Source organism: Cherax quadricarinatus, chromosome 3 (genome assembly GCF_038502225.1).
Source record: "Cherax quadricarinatus isolate ZL_2023a chromosome 3, ASM3850222v1, whole genome shotgun sequence".
Lineage (NCBI taxonomy): Eukaryota > Metazoa > Arthropoda > Malacostraca > Decapoda > Parastacidae > Cherax > Cherax quadricarinatus.
The window spans coordinates 53,852,603-53,864,567 of record NC_091294.1 but is presented as its reverse complement, the minus strand read 5'-3'; the positions used below and the strand labels follow the sequence as shown (position 1 = coordinate 53,864,567).

Sequence of the window (11,965 nt, the reverse complement as noted above, 5' to 3'; positions counted from 1 at the left end):
GTAGTACCGTACTAATAGGGTTGGTGGTACTGAACTTATGGGGTGGTGGTGGTACTGACAAAATGGTTGTGGTGGTACTGTACTAATTGTTATGGTGGTGGTACTATACTAATTGTTGTGGTGGTGGTATTGTACTAATGGTTGTGGTGGTGGTAGTATTGTAATGAGGGTAGTGGTGATACTATACTAATGGTTGAGGTGGTAGTACTGTACTAATGGTGGTATTGTGCTAATGGGAGAGGTGGTGGTATTGAACTAATAGGGGAGGTGGTGGTGGTGGTGTACTAACGGGGGTGGTAGAGGTGTACTAATGGGGGGATAGTGGTATACTAATGGGGGTAGTGTTGAACTAATGGGGGTGGTGGGAGTGTTGTACTAATAGTAATGGTGGTGTTGGTATTGTACTAATGGTGGTGTTTGAATTGTACTAACGGTGGTGGTGGTAGCATTGTACTAATGATGGTGGTACTGTAGTAATGGTGGTGGTGGTATTGTAGTGTATTAATGGTGGTACTGGGGATAGTGAGGGTGAGGTACTGGTGGTAGTAGTGATTGTGAGGTACTGGTGGTAGAAGTGAGGGTGAGATACTGGTGGTAGCAGTGAGGGTGAGGTACTGGTGGTAGTAGTGAAGGTGAGGTACTGGTGGTAGTAGTGAAGGTGAGGTACTGGTGGTAGTAGTGAAGGTGAGGTACTGGTGGTTGTAGTGAGGGTGAGGTACTGGCAGTTGTAGCGAGGGTGAGGTACTGGTGGAAGTAGTGAAGGTGAGGTACTGGTGGTAGTGAGGGTGAGATACTGGTGGTTGTAGTGAGGGTGAGGTACTGGTGGTTGTAGCGAGGGTGAGGTACTGGTGGGTGTAGTGAGGGTGAGGTACTGGTGGGTGTAGTGAGGGTGAGGTACTGGTGGTAACAGTGAGGGTGAGATACTGTTGGTTGTAGTGAGGGTGAGGTACTGGTGGTTGTAGTGAGCGTGAGGTACTGGTGGTTGTAGTGAGGGTGAGGTACTGGTGGTTTAAGTGAGGGTGAGGTACTGGTGGGTGTAGTGAGGGTGAGGTACTGGTGGTTGTAGTGAGGGTGAGGTACTGGTGGTAGTAGTGAAGGTGAGGTACTGGTGGTAGTAGTGAGGGTGAGATACTGGTGGTTGTAGTGAGGGTGAGGTACTGGTGGGTGTAGTGAGAGCGAGGTACTGGTGGTAACAGTGAGGGTGAGATACTGGTGGTTGTAGCGAGATACTGGTGGTTATAGAGAGAGTGAGATACTGGTGGTTATAGTGAGATTGAGATACTGGTGGTTGTAGTGAGGGTGAGGTACTGGTGGCTGTAGTGAGGGTGAGGTACTGGTGGTTGAAGTGAGGGTGACGGACTGGTGGGTGTAGTGAGGGTGAGGTACTGGTGGTTGTAGTGAGGAGGAGGTACTGGTGGTTGTAGTAAGGGTGAGGTACTGGTGGTTGTAGTAAGGGTGAGGTACTGGTGCTTGTAATGAGAGTGAGGTACTGGTGCTTGTAGTGAGGGTGAGGTACTGGTGCTTGTAGTGAGGGTGAGGTACTGGTGCTTGTAGTGAGGGCGATGTATTGGTGCTTGTAGTGAGGGTGATGTACTGGTGTTTATAGTGAGAGTGAGGTACTGGTGCTTGTAGTAAGGGTGAGGTACTGGTGGTTGGAGTGAGGGTGAGGTACTGGTGGGTGTAGTGAGAGTGAGGTACTGGTGGTAACAGTGAGGGTGAGATACTGGTGGTTGTAGCGAGATACTGGTGGTTATAGTGAGAGTGAGATACTGGTGGTTATAGTGAGATTGAGATACTGGTGGTTGTAGTGAGGGTGAGGTACTGGTGGCTGTAGTGAGGGTGAGGTACTGGTGGTTGAAGTGAGGGTGAGGTACTGGTGGTTGTAGTGAGGGTGAGATACTGGTGGTTGTAGTGAGAGTGAGATACTGGTGGTTGTAGTGAGAGTGAGATACTGGTGGTTGTAGTGAGGGTGAGGTACTGGTGGTTGTAGTGAGGGTGAGGTACTGGTGGGTGTAGTGAGAGTGAGGTACTGGTGGTAACAGTGAGGGTGAGATACTGGTGGTTGTAGCGAGATACTGGTGGTTATAGTGAGAGTGAGATACTGGTGGTTATAGTGAGGGTGAGGTACTGGTGGCTGTAGTGAGGGTGAGGTACTGGTGGTTGAAGTGAGGGTGAGGGACTGGTGGGTGTAGTGAGGGTGAGGTACTGGTGGTTGTAGTGAGGAGGAGGTACTGGTGGTTGTAGTAAGGGTGAGGTACTGGTGGTTGTAGTAAGGGTGAGGTACTGGTGCTTGTAATGAGAGTGAGGTACTGGTGCTTGTAGTGAGGGTGAGGTACTGGTGCTTGTAGTGAGGGCGACGTATTGGTGCTTGTAGTGAGGGTGATGTACTGGTGTTTATAGTGAGAGTGAGGTACTGGTGGTTGGAGTGAGGGTGAGGTACTGGTGGGTGTAGTGAGGGTGAGGTACTGGTGGGTGTAGTGAGGGTGAGGTACTGGTGGGTGTAGTGAGGGTGAGGTACTGGTGGTTGTAGTGAGGGTGAGATACTGGTGGTTGTAGTGAGAGTGAGATACTGGTGGTTGTAGTGAGAGTGAGATACTGGTGGTTGTAGTGAGGGTGAGGTACTGGTGGTTGTAGTGAGGGTGAGGTACTGGTGGTTGAAGTGAAGGTGAGGTACTGGTGGGTGTAGTGAGGGTGAGGTACTGGTGGTTGTAGTGAGGGGAATTTACTGGTGGTTGTAGTGAGGGGGAGGTACTGGTGGTTGTAGTAAGGGTGAGGTACTGGTGCTTGTAGTGAGGGTGAGGTACTGGTGCTTGTAGTGAGGGCGACGTATTGGTGCTTGTAGGGAGGGTGATGTACTGGTGTTTATAGTGAGAGTGAGGTACTGGTGGTTGGAGTGAGGGTGAGGTACTGGTGGTTGGAGTGAGGGTGAGGTACTGGTGGGTGTAGTGAGGGTGAGGTACTGGTGGGTGTAGTGAGGGGGAGGTACTAGTGGTTGTAGTGAGGGGGAGGTACTGGTGGTTGTAGTGAGGGTGAGGTACTGGTGGTTGTAGTGAGGGTGAGGTACTGGTGGTTGTAGTGAGGGTGAGGTACTGGCGGTTGTAGTGAGAGTGAGGTACTGGCGGTTGTAGTGAGGGTGAGGTACTGATGGTTGTAGTGAGGGTGAGGTACTGGTGGTTGTAGTGAGGGTGAGGTACTGGTGGTTGTAGTGAGGGTGAGGTACTGGTGGTTGTAGTGAGGGTGAGGTACTGGTGGTTGTAGTGAGGGTGAGGTACTGGTGGTTGTAGTGAGGGTGAGGTACTGGTGGTTGTAATGAGGGTGTGGCAGTGATAACGGTGTAGTTGTGGTGACAGCGCAGTGGTGATGGGGCAGCGATAACGGTGTAGTGGTGGTGGGGCAGTGATGACGGTGGGAGTGATGGTGGCGGTGTAGCGGTGGTGATGGTGGGGCAGTGATGACGGTGGGGCAGTGGTGACGTTGTGGTGAAGGTGTAACACTGATGACAGTGTAGCGGTGGTGGTGACGGCGTAGTAGTGGCGGTGACAGTGCAGTCGTGGTGGTGACGGTGTAGCGGTGGTGATGACGGTGGGGAAGTGGTGGTGTAGCGGTGGTGGTGACGGCATATCGGTGGTGGTGACGGCATATCGGTGGTGGTGACGGCATATCGGTGGTGGTGACGGCATATCGGTGGTGGTGACGGCATATCGGTGGTGGTGACGGTGTAGATGACGGTGGGGAAGTGGTGACGGTGTAGCGGTGTTGGTGACGGTGGGGAAGTGGTGGTGAGTGTAGCAGTGATGGTGACAGTGGGGAAGTGGTGATGGTGTAGCGGTGGTGGTGATAGTGTAGCACTGGTGGTGACGGTGTAGTGGTGATGGTGCAGCAGTGATGATGACGGCGTAGGGGTGGTGGTGGTGGTGACGGTGTAGCGGTGGTGATGGTGTAGCGGTGCTGATGACGGTGGGGAAGTGTTGATGGTGTAGCGGAGGTGGTGACAGTGAGGCAGTGGTGATGTATAGCAGTGGTGATGACGCATAGCAGTGGTGGGTGACGGTATAGCAGTGGTGATGTAGGGGAAGTGGTGATGATGGAGGGGCAGTGGTGGTGATGGAGGGGCAGTGGTGGTGATGGAGGGGCAGTGGTGGTGATGGAGAGGCAGTGGTGGTGGTGATGGTGGGGCAGTGGTGACGACGGTGTAGCGGTGATGTGGCTGTGATAGCATGGCAGTGATGACGGAGTAGCGGTGATAATGGTGTGGAAATGATGATAGTGTGGCAGTGATGTCGGTGTAGCGGTGGTGATGGTGTGGCAATGGTAATAATGGTAGCAGTGGTGTGGAAGTTATGTTAGTGTGACAGTGATGACGGTGTAGCAGTGGTGATGGTGTGGTGGCTATGACGGTGTGGTTATGACGGTGTAGCGGTGGTGATGACGGTGCGGTGGTGGTGATAACGGTGTAGCGATGGTGATGGTCTGGCAGTGGTGATGGCAAGGTAGTGGCGATGACGGTGTGGCGGTAGCGATTGAGGTGTATAAATGGAAAACAGGAATAAATAAAGGGAATGTAAATAGCGTGCTAAAAATATCTAGCAAAGACAGGACTCGCAGCAATGGTTTTAAGTTGGAAAAATTCAGATTCAGGAAGGGTATAGGAAAGCACTGGTTTGGTAATAGAGCTGTGGATGTGTGGAACAAACTCTCGAGTACCGTCATAGAAGCTAAAACGTTGTGCAGTTTTAAAAATAGGTTAGATAAATACATGAGTGTGTGTGGGTGGGTGTGAGTTGGACCTGACTACCTTGTGTTACTAGGTTTGATGCCGTGCTCTGTGCATAGGTGGATGTGGCCTCGACCTGACTAGCTTGGGCCAGCGACTTAAGCCTGTGGGAGACTTGGACCTGCCTCACATGAGCCAGTGGGCCTGCCTCGCAGGCCCACTGGCTCATGTGAGGCAGGTCCATGCGTTATGAAGAACGTGACGTTCAGTGGAGACAAGTTCCAGTTGCTTAGATATAGAAAGAACGAAGAAACTGAAAAGGAACACTATACAATACTCAAGATCATCAGAAACAGAACGAAAGGAACATGTCATGGATATGGGAGTAATTTTGTCAGCTGACCTTTCAGAGAATACAAGACCAATGGCACGACAGCCAGAAAAATCACTGGGTGGATAACGAGAACTTTCAAAACAAGGGAAATGGTGCCGATGATAACACTTTTCAAATCACTTGTGCTCTCTCATTTGTAATATTGCTAGGTGTTGCAGTCCTGTTTAGGCTCGTATAGAGCAAATAAAAATAAAAAGTACTGGGAACGCCTTGAAATCCTAAATATGTACTCACTGGAGCGGAGAAGAGAAAGACATCCATGATTATATACACCTACAAAGTACTTGAGGACTTTGTAACAAACCTGCACACTGCCATAACATACTGGAGAGAGACATGGAACACGCAAAATAAACCCAGTGAAAAGCAGGGGTGCAGTGGGCACACTAATGAAACACTATCAACGTCCGTGGTCCGAGGGTGTTCAACATCTTACCATTAGATATCAGAAACACTGCTGGAACAAGTGTAGAAGTCTTCAAGAAAAAAATGGACAAGTACCTTCAAGTGCCACATGAAGTAGGGTGTGACGGATATGTAGGGCTGCGGGCCACCAGCAGCAACAGCTTGGTTGACTAATCAAGCACTAGACAAGCATGGCCCAAAGCCGGGCTTGGAGGACAGAAAAAACTAACGGAACTCCTTAAAGGTATGGTGTCGAAGTGATGGTGTGGTGGTAGTGAGCGTGAGATGGTGGCAGTGAGAGTGAGATGGTGATAGTGGTGGTAAGGTGGTAGTGAGGGTGAGATGGTGGTGGTGGTAGTAATGAAGGTAGGTGGTGGTAGTAATGAAGGTAGGTGGTGGTAGTAATGAAGGTAGGTGGTGGTAGTAATGAAGGTAGGTGGTGGTAGTAATGAAGGTAGGTGGTGGTAGTAATGAAGGTAGGTGGTGATAGTAATGAAGGTAGGTGGTGATAGTAATGAAGGTAGGTGGTGATAGTAATGAAGGTAGGTGGTGGTAGTAATGAAGGTAGGTGGTGATAGTAATGAAGGTAGGTGGTGGTAGTAATGAAGGTAGGTGGTGGTAGTAATGAAGGTAGGTGGTGATAGTAATGAAGGTAGGTGGTGATAGTAATGAAGGTAGGTGGTGGTAGTAATGAAAGTAAGTGGTGATAGTAATGAAGGTAGGTGGTGGTAGTAATGAAGGTAGGTGGTGGTAGTAATGAAGGTAGGTGGTGGTAGTAATGAAGGTAGGTGGTGGTAGTAATGAAGGTAGGTGGTGGTAGTAATGAAGGTAGGTGGTGATAGTAATGAAGGTAGGTGGTGGTAGTAATGAAGGTAGGTGGTGATAGTAATGAAGGTAGGTGGTGATAGTAATGAAGGTAGGTGGTGATAGTAATGAAGGTAGGTGGTGGTAGTAATGAAAGTAGGTGGTGATAGTAATGAAGGTAGGTGGTGATAGTAATGAAGGTAGGTGGTGGTAGTAATGAAAGTAGGTGGTGATAGTAATGAAGGTAGGTGGTGGTAGTAATGAAGGTAGGTGGTGGTAGTAATGAAGGTAGGTGGTGGTAGTAATGAAGGTAGGTGGTGGTAGTAATGAAGGTAGGTGGTGATAGTAATGAAGGTAGGTGGTGATAGTAATGAAGGTAGGTGGTGATAGTAATGAAGGTAGGTGGTGGTAGTAATGAAGGTAGGTGGTGGTAGTAATGAAGGTAGGTGGTGATAGTAATGAAGGTAGGTGGTGATAGTAATGAAGGTAGGTGGTGGTAGTAATGAAAGTAGGTGGTGATAGTAATGAGGGGAGGTGGTAGCAATGAGGGGAGAGGTGGTGGTGCTAATAATGAGGGGAGGTGGTGGTGACAGGAATGAGGGGAGGTGGTGGTAGTAGCAGTGTGAAGTGGTGGTGGTGGTAGTAGAGTGAGGTGGTGGTAGTAATGAGGGGGAGGAGGTAGTAACGAGGGGGAGGAGGTAGTAATGAGGGGGAGGTGGTGGTGGTAGTAATGAGGGGGAGGTGATGGTGGTAGTAGTAATGAGGTCCTGGTAGTAATGAGGGGGGAGTAGTAGTAATGAGGGGAAGGTGGTAGTGGTAGTGAGGGTGTGGAGTTGGTATTGAGGGTGTGGAGTTGGTATTGAGGGTGTGGTGTTGGTATTGTAGGGTGTGGTGTTGGTATTGTAGGTGTGTTGGTATTGAGGGTGTGGTGTTGGTAGTGAGGGTGTGGTGTTGGTAGTGAGGGTGTGGTGTTGGTAGTGAGGGTGTGGTGTTGGTAGTGAGGGTGTAGTGGTGGTAGTGAGGGTGTGGTGTTGGTAGTGAGGGTGTGGTGTTGGTAGTGAGGGTGTAGTGGTGGTAGTGAGGGTGTAGTGGTGGTAGTGAGGGTGTAGTGGTGGTAGTGAGGGTGTAGTGGTGGTAGTGAGGGTGTAGTGGTGGTAGTGAGGTAGTAGTGGTGGTAGTGAGGTAGTAGTGGTAGTAAGGGTGTGGTGTTGGTAGTGAGGATGTAGTTGTGGCCGTGAGGGTGTGGTGTTGGTAGCGAGGGAGTGGTGTTGGTAGTGAGGGTGTGGTGTTGGTAGTGAGGGAGTGGTGTTGGTAGTGAGGGAGTGGTGTTGGTAGTGAGGGAGTGGTGTTGGTAGTGAGGGTGTGGTGATGGTAGTGAGGGTGTGGTGATGGCGTTGAGGGTGTAGTGTTGGTACTGAGGGTGTAGTGTTGGTACTGAGGGTGTAGTGTTGGTACTGAGGGTGTAGTGTTGATACTGAGGGTGTAGTGTTGGTACTGAGGGTGTAGTGTTGGTACTGAGGGTGTAGTGTTGATACCGAGGGTGTAGTGTTGATACCGAGGGTGTAGTGTTGGTAGCGGGGATGTGGTGTTGGTAGTGAGGGTGTAGTGTTGGTAGCAAGGATGTGGTGTTGGTAGTGAAAGTGAGGGGATGGTAGTGAGTGTGGTGTTGATAGTGAGGGTGTGGTGTTGGTAGTGAGGGTGTGGTGTTGGTATGGAGGGAGTATTGGTAGTGAGGGTGTGGTATCGGTATTGAGCGTGTGGTGTTGGCAATAAGGGTGTGGTGTTGGTAGTGCAGGTGTTTACAGTGAGGGTGTGGTGTTGATAGTGAGAGTGGTGTTGGTATGGAGGGAGTATTGGTAGTGAGTGTGTGGTGTTGGTAGTGAGTGTGTGGTGTTGGTAGTGAGAGTGAGGTGCTGGTAGAGAGAGAGAGAGTGGTGTTGGTAGCGAGGGCGCGGTGTTGGAAGTGTGTGATATTAGTAGTGAGACTGGCGATGGTAGTGAGGGTGTGGTGTTGGTAGTGAGGGTGTGGTGTTGGTAGTGAGGGTGTGGTGTTGGTAGTGAGGGGTGTGGTGTTGGTAGTGAGGGGTGTGGTGTTGGTAGTGAGGGGTGTGGTGTTGGTAGTGAGGGGTGTGGTGTGGTAGTGAGGGGTGTGGTGTTGGTAGTGAGGGTAGAAGTGAGAGTGATGGTATGGAGATAAAGTGATAGAGGTAATGGTGGTGGTAGTGATCATGAGCGGTGTAGTAGTGGTAGTGACAGTAAGGGTGTGATGTTCGTAGTGATTATAGTAGTGAATGTGGTGGTAGTGACAGTAAGGGTGTGATGTTCGTAGTGATTATAGTAGTGAATGTGGTGGTAGTGACAGTAAGGGTGTGATGTTCGTAGTGATTATAGTAGCGAATGTGGTGGTAGTGACAGAGTATGGTGGTGGTACTGATAGTGAGGGTTTGGTGGTGGTACTGATAGTGAGGGTTTGGTGGTGGTACTGATAGTGAGGGTTTGGTGGTGGTAGTGATAGTGAGGGTATGGTTGTGGTAGTGATAGGGAATGGTGGTGGTAGTAAAAGGGAGGGTTTAATCTTTGTGAGAAGGTATGGTAGTGATAATGAGGGTATGGTGGTAGTGATTTTGAGGGTGTGATGATGGTAGTGATAGGGAGGGTGTGACTGGAAGTGATAGGGAGGGTGTAGTAGTGCTAGTGGTGGTAGTGAGGGTGTGGTGGTGGTAGTGACAGTGAGCATGTTATGGGGGTATAATGAGGTTATGGTAGTGGTAGTAGCAGTTATAGTGAGGGTGTAGTGGTGGTGGTGGTGAAAGTGAGGGTGTAGTAATAGTTGGGATACTGAGGATATAGTAGTGGTGGTTATAGTGAGGGTTTAGTGGTAACGATAAAGAGGGTGTAGTGGAAGTGAGGGTGTAGTGGAAGTGAAGGTGTAGTGGAAGTGAGGGTGTAGTGATAGTGAATGTGTAGTGAAGGTAGCAGTGATAGTGGGTAGTGGTGGGAGTGAGAGGATGGTGGGGTTAGGAGAGGGTGGTAGTGGTAGTATAGTGAGGTTGTCGTGGTGGTAACAGGACAATGCGGATGTGATAGAAGTAGCAGTAGCAGTGACAGTGAGGGTGTGGTGGAGGCAGCAATGATAGTGAGGGTGTAATGATAGAGAACATATAATGGTGGTGGTGGCTGTAGTAGTAGTGATGACGGTGGAGTGGTAATACTGATAATGAGGGTGGGGTGGTAATACTGATAATGAGGGTGGGGTGGTAATACTGATAATGAGGGTGGGGTGGTAATACTGATAATGAAGGTGGGGTGATAATACTGATAATGATGGTGGTTGTGGTAGCAGTAGTGATGAGGGTGGGGTTGGGGGTGGTAGAAGTGATGAGGGTGGGGTGGTGGTGGTAGTAGTGACAATGACGGCGGGGTGGTGGTGGTAGTGATGAGGGCGGGGTGGTGGTGGTAGTGATGAGGGCGGGGTGGTGGTAGTGATGAGGGCAGGGTGATGGTGGTGATGAGGGCGGGGTGATGGTGGTGATGAGGGCGGGGTGATGATGGTGAGGGCGGGGTGGTGGTAGTGATGAGGACGGGGTGGTGGTAGTGATGAGGGCGGGGTGGTGGTAGTGATGAGGGCGGGGTGGTGGTAGTGATGAGGGCGGGGTAGTGGTAGTGATAAGGGCGGGGTGGCGGTCGTGGTAGTGATAAGGGCGGGGTGGTGGTCGTGGTAGTGATAAGGGCGGGGTGGTGGTCGTGGTAGTGATCAGGGCGGGGTGGTGGTCGTGGTAGTGATGAGGGCGGGGTGGTGGTCGTGGTAGTGATGAGGGCGGGGTGGTGGTCGTGGTAGTGATGAGGGTGGGGTGGTGGTCGTGGTAGTGATGAGGGCGGGGTGGTGGTCGTGGTAGTGATGAGGGGTGGGATGTAATAGTGATGATGAGGGTGGGATGTAATAGTGATGATGAGGGTGGGGTGGTAATACTGATGAGGGTGGGGTGGTAATACTGATAATGAGGGTGGTGTGGTAATACTGATGAGGGTGGGGTAGTAATACTGATGAGGGTGGGGTGGTAATACTGATAAGGGTGGGGTAGTAATACTGATAATGAAGGTGGGGTGGTAATACTGATAATGAGGGTGGTTGTGGTAGCAGTAGTTATGTGGGGTTGGGGTGGTGGTGGTAGTAGTAGTAGTGATGAGGGTGGGGTAGTGGTAGTAGTAGTAGTAATAATGAGGGTGGGGAGTGGTTGTAGTGGTAGTAGTAGTAGTAATAATGAGGGTGGTTGTGGTTGCAGTAGTTATGAGGTAGTAGTAGTAATGAGGGTGGGGAGTGGTTGTAGTGGTAGTAGTAGTAGTAATAATGAGGGTGGTTGTGGTAGCAGTAGTGATGAGGGTGGGGTTGCGGGTGGTAGTAGTGATGAGGGCGCGTAGTGGTTGTGGTGGTGATAGTAGTAGTAATAATAATGAGGGTGGGGTGATTGCGGTAGTAGTGACAGTAGTGTGTAGTGGTGACTGTGTAAGTTATTTCAATGGTGTTAGTGATGGTGTAGCGACACAATGTGTAGCAGTAGTGGTGGTAGGAGTGGGAGTGGGGTGGCAGTGAATGTGTCGTGGTGGTAGTAGGAGTGAGTGGGGTGGTGGTGACGGCGGCAGTGGCAGTATCTGTAAAGCAGAATAAATATAAAAGCTAACCTGCATTATTGGTAGTGTTATGGTGTAGTGAGATGTTCATCACCACACTAGTAATATACAGCGCCAGTATACGGGGAGAACTTAAGCACCCCAGCAACGTGGTAGAGCTGAGGTGATGGGCGGGCCAGCGTGGTGGTGGTGGTGGTGATGATGATGGTGTGGTGGGCCTGCGTAGCTCTCCCACCGCCCGCCCCATGCCATACCACCACCGCCCTAGGCCTAGTGCTCCACGCCACATCTGGCTCACCGGGGCGTGCGAGAGCCTTTCTAGGTAGGAGTGAGTGGAGGGGAGGGAGGTAGAGGGAAGACACAAGGCTTGACTGGCCTGCCCACACTTCCGCCACTCGCACAACATGGCCACGATTTTGGGAGAGGGAGGGCGCGCACGACCCCCTTTCCCCACCACACATGTAAGCCTCTAGTGCACAATCACAATATTAAATTCTTCTGGTTACACACTCCACTCTCATCTCTACCAAAAGCACTATAACACACATCACAAGATATTAGTAACGCAGTAAAGCACAGAGGTGTAGCGGCGCAAGCTTCCACCATCAAGTCTCAGAGCACACTAGCCCAGCGCGTCGTAGTACACCGCTTGCCGTCCCTCCCGCACCCAGCTCTCTGCTCCCAACATCTACCCACCCCCCAAAAAATCCCCCTCCACTATCCCCCCCCGCTCATTGCTGATTCCTCTCTCGTCGGGATTTTCTTGCCTCACATTTCTCTGCTTTCTCTAGCAGGCTGGACGCAGCAGCAGCACTGTTCTCGCCCAGTCTCCAATACTTCGCTACGCTCTCACTTTCCTATTAAACCTTCCTCACTATCGTTACTCTCTCACCCCTACCTTAAACTATATCCCACCCTTACCTCTTACAATACATTATCTGACACCCTCACCCCTTACAATACATTATCTACCACCCTCACCCCTTACAATACACTACCTGCCACCCTCACCCCTTTAC

General features: G+C 50.7%; 1 protein-coding gene across 1 annotated transcript in view; it reads right to left on the bottom strand.

The window, feature by feature from the left end:
* Window positions 1–11,566, bottom strand: part of LOC128705977 (Protein phosphatase PP2A regulatory subunit A) — a 649,426-nt gene extending 637,860 nt beyond the window's left edge. Inside the window, exon 1 of the mRNA XM_053801054.2 lies at window positions 10,998–11,566. The gene's annotated coding sequence lies outside the window, so the exon portion shown is untranslated. The remainder of the gene's footprint in view (window positions 1–10,997) is intronic.
* Between the last annotated feature and the right edge of the window lie 399 nt (window positions 11,567–11,965).